Raw genomic sequence first — 12,142 nt, forward strand, 5'->3', positions numbered from 1 at the left:
TCAGACTCAGTATACAAAAAAATAAATGTGACTTACATGCCCCCTGATTACACATTGTATCATACTCTGCAAGCAAAGCCAATAGAACTTCCAATGCTGAAGTTGTTAGCTGCACTAGATCAATTCTTTTAACTTGAAATGGTGAGTAAAGAGTGAACTTTGGGAAACTCAGTAATACAGAACTACCAGATTAATACAATAGGCGATCAGATATAAGTAAAGCATGAATTTTCTTAACAATACAGACATCATCAGGTTCTACCGACGAGCTCAGATTTCATTAATCATTTCTTCAGGAAATCAAAATCTGTATGAAATATTTAGAGAGAGACTCTGAAGATAGATATGAAGAGTCTAGTGTGTTCCCTCCAAACAAAAATAAATGTAATCATAGTTTAAAAACATTAGTGGTTTATTTTAGTAAAATAGGTTTTAAAATCACCTTAATATCATCTACCCGAATACTCCATATGTAGTCCCTTAAAACTGCTTCCATAAGGACTTACCCTAAGCACAAAGCAAAGAAGCCGCCCTTAGAGAGTACCTTAGGGCCTATAGGCATACCCAATGGTCTTTTTAGGTCCGTAAGGATTTACCAGCTTGATCAGAGTTGAACCTTCGTACTCTAGACTCCTACCCATATAATATCTAGTAGAATTCAGATTGAGCAATAACATTAATATCAAAATCATGATCCAGTAGAATGTTGTTAAAATGACAATGTGGTTATTTATATCACATAAATCCCTTTCACTCGTACACCAAAATACAATCCCCATACTAAGGGAGTGCCTTGGGGCCTTAAAGCATACCCAAATGTCACCTTAGGTCCGTAAGGAATTACATGCTTGATTAGAGCTGAACCTCCATACTTCAGTCTACCCAGATAGTGTCTCAATAAAATAGTTAAAGTAGTAACTAGTAGTTCCATGATCCAGACTTCAAGCATATTTCATTTTTCCAGTAAAATAAGTAAGCAATAAATCATTATGTCAATCAGTAAAAAAAATTATAAATCAACCAAATATCAATTTATAATTTCAATACAAATAAAATGGTCAAGTAGCATATTGGGAACACACCAGAAGATTCAGTTATTTTTTTGAGGCAATTTATTATCAGGAAGGGAAAACGTATTACTTTTGTAGATTGGATGGAATTCAGAATCGAGGTCCCTATAAAAAGGGTTCGTTCATTATAAGATCTAATCAACATTCAGAAATTGATGTTCCAAAAATCATTTAAGATTCGAGTGTATTAAAATGTACTCAGAAATCTTTATATCAGAATTATTGAAGATCTAGATATAACATGAGTGTTTCCATTATTCAAGAAAATAGGGGTATTTCAGACATTTTAATTTATGATGGATTCTTAGTAACCTAATTCAATAAGGGTAAAAAGGTAGTTTGCATCATTCTAAATTTATATCGAATTATCATAATTTCAAGTCAAATCTTACTAACCGATCTCCACCATGTAAAACTTGTCAATAATCTGGACTGATATACATCACGAATAATCACTTCTTAATATTGATTACACTAGTTGAACTAGTTACTTTCAGAATCACCACTGAACGGAACTGGAGGTGGCAATAAGATATTCAATGGTATTGCATATTTATGTGATGTATCAGTATCAAGAATACTCAACATATTTGAGTTATGCTCCATAACCTTTAGGGATGATACAACATAAGTATATTGGTGTTTCTATAATTTATCCAATGACATTCACTTATTCCAAGTCATTAGGATATTTAGGTCACTCCAACAATCGAGGTTACTTCGGTCATCTTAGAGTTCAAGAAATTTTAACCCTTTTAAGGTTCAGGGGTATTTCAATCATTTGAATATCAAAGGTTATTTTAGTTATTTCGTAGCTCGATGAAATTTCATTAATTCTTTACAATCAAAACATATGCATTTTTTATGGTAATTGGTTAAGTATGTCCTTTCTGGGTATTTTTTTCACTTTCAGGGGTAATCTTGGTCTTTTTAAAATACAGGGGTGTTTTTGAAATTTTACTCCATAGATCTATTTTTGTAAGTTTTTAACCAAGTATTACTGGCATTTAAACTTTAAAGAAATTAATCAAAATTTTAGATCCCGGGGTCAATTTATTTACTAATTAATCCTTAAACTTAGAATTATTTCCGATCGGTATACCAATTTGTTTTGCAAGCCGTCTGAGTCTTATACAATGTTCTGCCTTTATTTCATATTTAGTTTGAGTCCAATGATACTTAAATACACCTAATTGATTAATCATTTTCATTCATACATTTACCAATTATCAATGAGTTTCAAAAAGCATACAAAAGGTAGTAGAGTATTACTTTAATTTAGGAGCCACACGGTTAACCGATTAAACTCCATTTGATCACCCTCGAACTTTAATTCCACGTTCCATAATGTCTCAGATATATGGAAAAACCAATTACATTAGAAACTATCGAGTTCGAATTTGGCAAAACGAACTTCGGATTTTGCCTTAAGACGTCAGAAAACATAAAATATGACGTTTCGAAAAAATTGAACTTTTTGGTCAAAGTCAAGGCATGTCAAATTCAAATCCAACTCAAGTCAAAGTCAATGTTCAGGTCAACAGTCAGTCAAAGTCAATGAGTCAGCTCTGTTCGAGTTGACTCAATTGGGTTGACTCAGTTCGACCCTGTTCTGTATGACTGGACCAGTTCTAGAAGGCTCCTAAACTAGCAGAGGAGTTCTACGTACACTTTCGGTGCATGACGAAACATGCAACATCGATAGAGGTCGGTTTGGTCAGTCAAGTACTCCGGGACTATTACCAAGCCAAAATTAACCCAAACATCAACCAAACCATGTCAAAATATTCAAAATACAATAGGAGCTTACCCAAAACAATGGTCGATGATGGCGTGATGGATAGGAAATGATCATACTGAGTTTTGATCACACGATGTCAGAGAAGAAAACAAAGTTGGCAGTAAGCGACAACGTCAACTAGGTTAACCGAATATTGATGAAAACAATGGTTGCTATTTGAGTTTTCTATCATATGATCGAGTGTCGATTCATGAAGAACGGCGATGGCTGATGAAGAGTGGTTGGTAGAGGTTGGTTTGTTGTGGCCCGAACTGCCTGATGGGGGTGGCGGTGACCTGCACCGTTAGCTGGAGCGGGGAGCAACAAGGTCTGACAGTCTGGGTCAGTTTGTGGGAGGACATCGATTCAACTGGCAGTGATGGCGCACATCAACGAAGACCATAATTGGTAGATTGACGGTTGAAGACTTAAGGACGGGGGGGTTTGTTTTGGGTTTCATGAAAGGGGGAAAGAAATGTTATTTGTTTGGTTTTGAGTTATAACTTAAACCAAATTATTATAAAATATATTTTTATTAATTAAAAACACTAACAATAGCCTAGCCTAATAGGGCATGGGTGGCCATAACCATAGGGTTACGGGTTCAAGACTCCCAACTACCCTTTTATTTTACTTTTGGTTTCAACTGATATTTTTGGTTTTGGGCAAATTATAGGGTTACTCCCTAAACTTCCTATATATTCAAACTTGACCAAAAATCTTCAAATTTATCCATTTTGGTCCCTTAATTAAATTAAATAAATAAATTATTATTTTAAATTAAATTTGGGGTGTGACAGTAGAGATGCGAATGTGAATGCAAAAAATGAAAAGATGTAAATGCAAAATGAAAATGAAAGAAGGTTGTTGATCCCTAAACAATTATTCCTAAAACAATTAATGAAAGAACTGACAATGTCTCGGTACAGTGGGATCAATCTTTAGAGCTTCTATTTCCTCTCTCATAGTGAAGGTTTGCCGAGCCAATTCGCAAACTTTAGCTACTACCTTCAACGTTGAATATTCCTCAGTCTGGATCATCTCCTCAATATGTAAATTGTCTCTTGATTCATGTTATTTCTGCTACATCCTCATAGAAATCTATGAAATTCTAGCTAACCAAACGAAAGACATTTTCGTTTCAAGAACCTTCTAATATGACCAACTATTCTATAGATCAATACCTTTGATGCGATGTCATGATTATGTAAAATAAAAACACAACAAAGCATGTGGCAAGATAAAAGGAAATTAAGTTAGTAGAAATAATAATTTAAAGAATACAAGTTAGTAAAAAAATAATTAAATACAACTCATAGATGAGGCTACAAATAAAATACACAAAAGAAATTAAAGTCCTGACCGAGTGCTTTCTAGTTCTTTTAGGGCTTCCACATGGCTCTAGTGGGGTGGGCTTACTAAATTCTCTATATGAAGTTTAATTCAAAAAATGGTTTCTGAATTGTCTTTATAACCTGCTAAGGTAAATAAGGACTTCAATTCTGATCCACAGACTTTGTGAATCGAATCCAGTCTAAGAGACTACATCAGTAAATGTCTTTCATGGAAAATAGTATCCTGACAGACATAAAGAATTCTTTCCAGAAGTACTTTTCTAGACCTACATGAGAAAAAAAATATTCCTCGGTGGTGTAACGTTTTCCCTACTTACGTGAAATTGGACAAAGCTTGGGTATAAAGTCATGATTTGCAATATGTTCACATAAGTGAAAGCATTAATCAAAGATAAAATCATTTTTTCGATTAAAAAACATAATGAATCATAAATTCAATAAATTCGAACTCAAAATTTCCAAATTTCAAATATAGGGTAATCAACTAGTGGCTCAACTCTCTATTTGTTTTAGAAAACAAAATCTCTCCAGCAGAGTCACCAAGCTATCATAAGAACCTTTTGCGAGCCGATGACGAGTTTTGAAAAAAAAATGTTATAAAAATAGGAGTCGCCACAAATCATTTTTAAAGTGGGATTGGACCACATAAAATCGGGTATTTTACATAAAATTTTATTTTACTAAAATATTGGTTTTGGTCTGCGGAATCAAAAAGTGGATTCAGGAGTCGATTACGTGTGGGGAAGTATTAGTATCCCCACAACGCCCAAAATTAGTACCTAGTTGATTACCCATTATTTTAAAATTAAAATTATGAATTCGAATATTTATGTAATTCAAAATTAATAATAATTAACTCAGGCATGAATGGAGGTTTACTATTAATCCTATTAAATAATTATTGCCATGGTTTGGAAATCATGATGCAAGAATTTTAAAATGATGCCGATTTATTTTGGGAGATAATAATGGTCAAACCTAGTGCACAAGAGGAGTATACACTATTAAAACTCTAATAAATGAACACTACCTTTAATTTTTGAAAACGAATTATGCAATTAAACAACCAATTTTGAACCTAATTAGGCTAATGGGTTAATGAAGGCTTCATCTAACTAAAGTGTCAAATTATTGATTTTAAAGGACTTAATAAAACTACTCCTAAAATTGAGGCTCTAATATTAAACCTAAAAAAATAATATCCTCTTGGTTAAGCTAATTTAAAAAAATACAAAATGACTAAACCTAAAATTAAGGCTTCAACCAGGCCCGGAATAAATTATTTAATTAAAGAACCTAAATCTAAAATTGAGACTCTAAATATAACTCATAAGTAAATTTTAATATTTTAACCGAATAATTAAAAATAAAAATCCTGAGCACAAGTGAAAAATACTAAAAAAATTCTCCTAATTACTAAATACAAGTAACCTAAATTCAAGACTAAATTAAACAAATAAATGGAATCACATATTGAGGGGGGAAATTTGGAAAAATATAAAAACATAAGTAAATAAATAAATACATACAAAATGTCAACAATTTATTATGAAAATAACCCAAAATATTAAAAAAACAATGATTTAACATCGTGTATCGAATATGTATCGAACTAGAACTCTTTCTGAAAATATAAGGTAGAGACGTGTTTCGTGATGTGCCTCGCTGATGTGGAGGGAAGGCGGGTTGTAGGAGGTACCTTCCATAGATTTTTTATAATTTGGTACCACGACGGAAGACTTGTTTCAAGGGACGCACCTTTGAATTAAATTATCAGTTCAATGTTCAATGGTTTAGGTTTTCTTGGGGTTAAAGTGGTTTAAGGTTAGAATTGGTGTATGTTAAAATAGTTTAGGGCTATTTTAGAGTAAAATGGTGTAGGATTAAATTAAAATTAAAATTTTGATTATAAGAAATTGAGTCTTTCACATCCAAAGCTTTAGTTTTGTGCTAACATGGAAACTATTCTTGCAACTATTTCTTATGATTGCAAATCTTTAAGGATGTCTTTTAAAAAATATATTCAACTCAACGAGTTAAAGTTGAAAATAGAAAGAAAGGTTCAACTCAGAAGCAATAGAAGAATATCTTTAATGTCCTTAACGTAATGTTCATGGTTGAAGATTTAATGTAATGTTTATGGTTAAATGTATTACAATCTAAACTTTAGTTTAATTAGTCTTATTAAGAGAAAATTTTATTACAATATTACTTTCACGATTCCAAAAATAATAAAAACAACATTTAGACATGTCATCATATAAGCAATATGTTTATGGAATCATTTCGATGTACGAAACTGATATAATTTGGGAGATAGTAGAGATAGTGATGCTTTTACAATGCATAAACTCTTTTTGCTTCATCATTAGATGTATTGGGTGAAGAGTGTATAAGACTTGATATCCTTCTTATAACTATCATTTTACATGAAGCAATTGTATATCTAACGAATAAGTTGCTTTAATGATTCCCATTGTAGAGGCTTGCATCAAAATATGACAACTAACTTCAACATTGGCACAATACTTGGAAAACACTCAATTATACCTTTCTTAAACAACGCATCTGGATTTATTTTTGAAATATAAGCCTTTCATAAGAGAAATCATTTAGAACGGTCCAAAGGTTTCAAAGCATACATATGAAGTTGAACATTTGCAAATATAAATTTGTAATTTAAAGCCAAACAAAAGTACCAGCAAGTTAAACAAAGGTTCAAAAATCCTCAATAGAATTAGCAGCAGCGCAACGTAAAATCTCAGCTAATATATCATTTGGGAGATAAGATAATGAGTATTTAACTGCCATTGAACTACGTGGGAGTTGGTTTTCGTATGTTAGAATGAAAATAATAGATATGAAGTTAAAAATAGTGAGGACCACTTGATATCCTTCACATATATAGTTAGTTCCCCGAAATGGAACATGATATATCTGTATATAAATTAAGTACTTCACAAGAAGGAAAGATTCATTCCCCAAAAGGAAACATGATATATCTGGATATAAATCTGACGAAAAGGAAAGGCTCATTCCACAAGAAGTGCTTTTGCCTTTTTCAGAGAATCTTTATCATGTCATAATGTCTCATCCCATAAAACATAATTGACTCAAGATGCATATAAATATGATAAAAGGGAAAGGCTAGTTCCACAAGAAGCATTTTTTTTCTTTTCAAACTCTTATTCTCTAAAACTCATAAACTCTAAAATTCTCAAACTCTCAAAATGGGTTGTTTTTATGTTGTTGTTTATTATGATGGACAAATTTAGCAATCTGAAGAGGAAGTTGTTTTTGAATTAGATCATTATATCCCCTTACCCTTCAATAGAAACATCACTATTGATGAGTTAATCAAAAAAATTCTTAAAAGTTTGTGTTGGAAGTACTAGAATACTATCTTTACTTCAGTACAGATTTCCTACTGAACTTATTCCATTGACATATACAACATTTGATCTCTCTGGTGATGATGATGTTTCCATGATGGTTGATGCTTAGATGGAAAATTCACAAGCTATTACATAAATGAATGGCATATTTGTTAAGGTTCATGCAGTTTGTGGTATGTCATTATGATCTCATTATGGGTTGGCTCAACAAGTTGATCAAGTTGACAGCCCAACTCAAATAATCTATAATGATTTCACATCATTATTGGAAAACCACCTCCTTCTATCATACCATCAAGTTCAATGGAGATTCATTCATTTGCAACTACTTACGATCTCTATCGAGGTGGCTTCACGAACAATCCATATGGTAGAATCACATTCAATTCAAGGGAAAGGCATTCATCTACCAACTTTCTGGACCTCAATATAGAGATGCCTTCGGCATAACAGTCTGTTCACAAACCATATGACACAATACCTTTTAGTTCAAGGGAAGTCATTCATATGCCAACTTGTTTGACCTAAACATCGGATTGATAGAGGACCCCTCATTTTCACCAGAAAAACCTCTTCGTGATCCAGTGCGGATGGTGCTGAGATAGGATTATTTATTGAACCTGAATCACCACAATTTAATATAAGCTCTTATGATGATAAGGATGAAATTCCAATAAATACCACATCGATTGAACCTCCAACACATATGTATGAAGCTGATTATGATTTAATGTACAAGCTTGAATTTTCGGATATGCCTAATATTGGAGACTATGGATTGTACTAATCAGTCAATGATGGTGAGTTATATATTGGAATAAAGTTCACATCAAAACACAAAGTAATGATTGTAATTAAGAATTACAATATTCATAATTCAGTCCACTCTTGAACCACCACCAACATGATAATGTGATAACGAATAACGAATGCAAATGGATGGTACGTGTATCACAGATGAAGATGAAGAACAATATATGGGAAATAATAAGATACACCGTTCCTCATACATGTTGTAAAGTCGATCGATCCACCATCAAAAAGTATGTTTGTCATTATGTCCAGCGCGATAACGGAAGCAAGTAGATGGTATGTGTATCAAAGAGGAAAAGAAAGAAAACATATGGGAACTAACAAGATACAACGGTCCTCATATATTTTGTGTGTTGGAACGATCCTTAACCTTTTTTACTTGCTTAGGTCGGGGATCTAATCAACTTAATTTTTAAAACTAGGGTTTGAAAAAAACAAACTTGGAGTCATCATCAACCTTTGAGTTAGGTAGGTCGAATATCTAAAAATATCTTGTAAAATATTTTTTACACACACACACACATATATATGGACTAAAAAATAACTCTAAAGCTTAAATGACTAATATACATGGACTAAAAAATGAGACGCGTAAGTTGAAGGGACCATATTACATTAATTCAAAGATGGGTGGAGTCTTATACAAATAAACCCCAAAAAAGACACTCATAAAACACATAGCCCAAAACGGCAGTGTACTAACCCAACTAAAACATAAATTAGGTTTTATGAAAACTAAACTACAAATGCTTTCTCTCCTCCCACGCTGCTCAACTTCTCCATCTCACCTTTTTTTTAATTTTTTTGAGAAAATCAAACAAACTACCAAAAGGCTCGACTCTAAGTAATGATTAACATAGAAAACAAGATTACCTTCGACGTTGGAAGGTATCTAGTCTCCGATGAGCAATGGTCGTGCTTCCCAAACAAAAAAAGTAAGATTTTGGGGATTTATCTCTCGGTTTCTTTCTTGGTATTTTGTTGTTTGACTCTCTTTTTAATGATTTTCCTTCTTCTTCGAAAGATTAATGATGAATTTCCCTTTTTTTTTTGAATGGTCTCCTCTTGTTTTTTAATGGATCCCCTTTTGTTTTAATCTGTTACATGCATATATGGTTGAGAATGGCATTTTTTGAATGGTCTCCTTTTTTTTTAATGGATCCCCCTTTTGTTTGACTCTGTTACATGCATATATGGCTGAGAATGGCGTGCTGCAGTGTTAGTCAGACTCGTACAGTTGATGAAGCCTTGGCTAGGAGGGATGTCCTCCAACGGGGAACTTCTGCTGTGCGGCGCCTAAAAAATGGCTAATATACGGCGTGACCGGTTAAACAAGTGACCGGTTAAAATTTAGATCGGTTATGTTATATTATTTAACCGTAAATATTATCAAGTACAATAACATATTAGGTAACACTTATATAATGTAATAGGTAGCGCCTATATAATAAAATAGGTATTTAACCGGAAATATTATCAAGTACAATAACATATTAGGTAGTGCTTATATAATGTAATAGGTAGCGCTTATATTGACCTATTTTATAAGTAAACCGGTATATTTATACCGGTAACATTGCAAATTTACCTATTACATTATAATTATCAGTTTCGATATTTTTTGGATCGATACTTTTTATAAATGTATCGACACTATATACGTTCACCCTTTTGGGCATTCATTCTGGAAAAACGTATCGACACAATATTAAAAAGTGTCGACACATTATGTAGACCTATTCTCACATAAAACTGGTATAAATATACCAGTTATATTACAAAATTACCTATTACATTATAATTATGGGTTTCGATGTTTTTGGGATCGATACTCTTTAAAAGTGTATCGACACTTTATGAGTGCACCCGTCTGACATTCATTATGGACAAAATATATCGACACAAATTTAATAAGTGTCGATACTTTATGATGACCTATTTTCTCATAAAACCGGTATATTTATACCGGTTATATTGTAAATTTACATATTACATTATAATTATCGGTTTTGATTTTATTGGAATCGATACTTTTAATAATTGTATCGACACTTTATACGTGCACCCCGTTTGGGCATTCATTCTGAACAATAAGTATCGACACAAATTACACAAGTGTCGATACATTATGTTGACTTGTTTTCTAATTAACCGGTATATTTATACCGGTTACTTTGTTAATTTACCTATTACATTATAATTATTGGTTTCGATGGTTTTTTTGGGTTGATACTTTTAAAAAATGTATCGACACATGTTTAGGTAGTTATTGTACAAACCTAAATATGTCACACGAATTTAATGTTGTACCCACCCTTCAACTACCACTACCAATACCACATCCTATAGAAAGCATGACTGAAACATGTTGAATGAACCTTTACTTACATCTTCATCAACTCCGGGACCACTGAACTTGCACAAAAAATTTTTTGCCATGGATCATACTGATGTATACAATGTTAAGCCAACCGAAGAATGTCGTGAAGTACATAATGTTGATGAATCTGACAAATTGGTTGGCCAGCTCTTCTCTTCACGTGATCAAGCTTGGTACTTTTACAAGGGATTCGCACGGGAACATGGGTTTAGTGCACGTAAGGGAACAACACGGCTTGACGTGGAAGGGAATCATAAGACACAAGAATTTTGTTGTTCCAAAGAAGGGTTTCAAGTATCAAAAGCCAATATTGTTAATCATCAACGTGCTCATACGCCAGTCACAAGAATAGGATGCAAGGCTAGAGTCGTAGTTACAGCAACAAATACAAGCGATCACTGGGTTATAAGTAAGTCTTATCAAAAACATAATCAGGCATTGTGCACACCTGCTATGACACCATTTATGCGTTCTAATAGAGCTGTAAGTAAGGCTGATATCGATGAGGCAACAGTATTGAAAGAGGTCGGTGTTGGCACATCACAAGTAATGAACTATTTAACACAGCAGGCAGTGGGCTATCATAATGTTGGATTTATACATAAAGACATCTACAATGCACTTCAAAGGGGTAAAGCAAAGGAAATCGTCGATGGGGATGTGAATGCGCTTATTGCTTACTTTGATTATAAAAAATATGATGATCTCGGGTTTTTTATGACATATTCGGTAGAAGAATCAGGGGCATTGCATAATCTTATTTGGTCGGATTCTACATCGAGATCAAATTACACATGCTTCGGTGATGTAATTGCATTCGACACAACGTACAAAGATAATTTGTATGGTCGACCAATTATGCCTATTATCGGTGTCAATCATCACCATAACACAATTGTGTTTACCACTTCCATAATCACTGATGAGACGTCCCAATCTTTTGAGTGGGTGCTACAGAATTTTTTAGAAGCCATGATAAATAAATTGCCTATTTCAGTTGTCACTAATGGGGATAGGGCAATGCAGAGGGCTATCAAATCCGTTATCCCTTATGTTAAGCACAGATTATATCTTGGCATCTTTCTCTCAATGCACAAGCTAACATTAGTGACCCAAAATTTACAGCAGCATTCTCAAAATACATGGCTTCCTGGTGGATAACTAAGGAATTCGATATTCAATGGCATTAGGTTGTTTCATAATTCAACGTCGAAAAGCATCCATGGGTGATTGAGAAGGGAAATACTCGGCACGTATGGGCACAAGCATATCTAACCGGTCATTTCTTTGCCAATATTCGCTCAACACAAAGGTGCGAGTTTATGAATGCTTCACTAGCGATTACACTG

The sequence above is a fragment of the Hibiscus syriacus genome, unplaced genomic scaffold (genome assembly GCF_006381635.1).
Source record: "Hibiscus syriacus cultivar Baekdansim isolate YM2019G1 unplaced genomic scaffold, ASM638163v2 tig00113725_pilon, whole genome shotgun sequence".
NCBI classification, from domain to species: Eukaryota; Viridiplantae; Streptophyta; class Magnoliopsida; order Malvales; family Malvaceae; genus Hibiscus; species Hibiscus syriacus.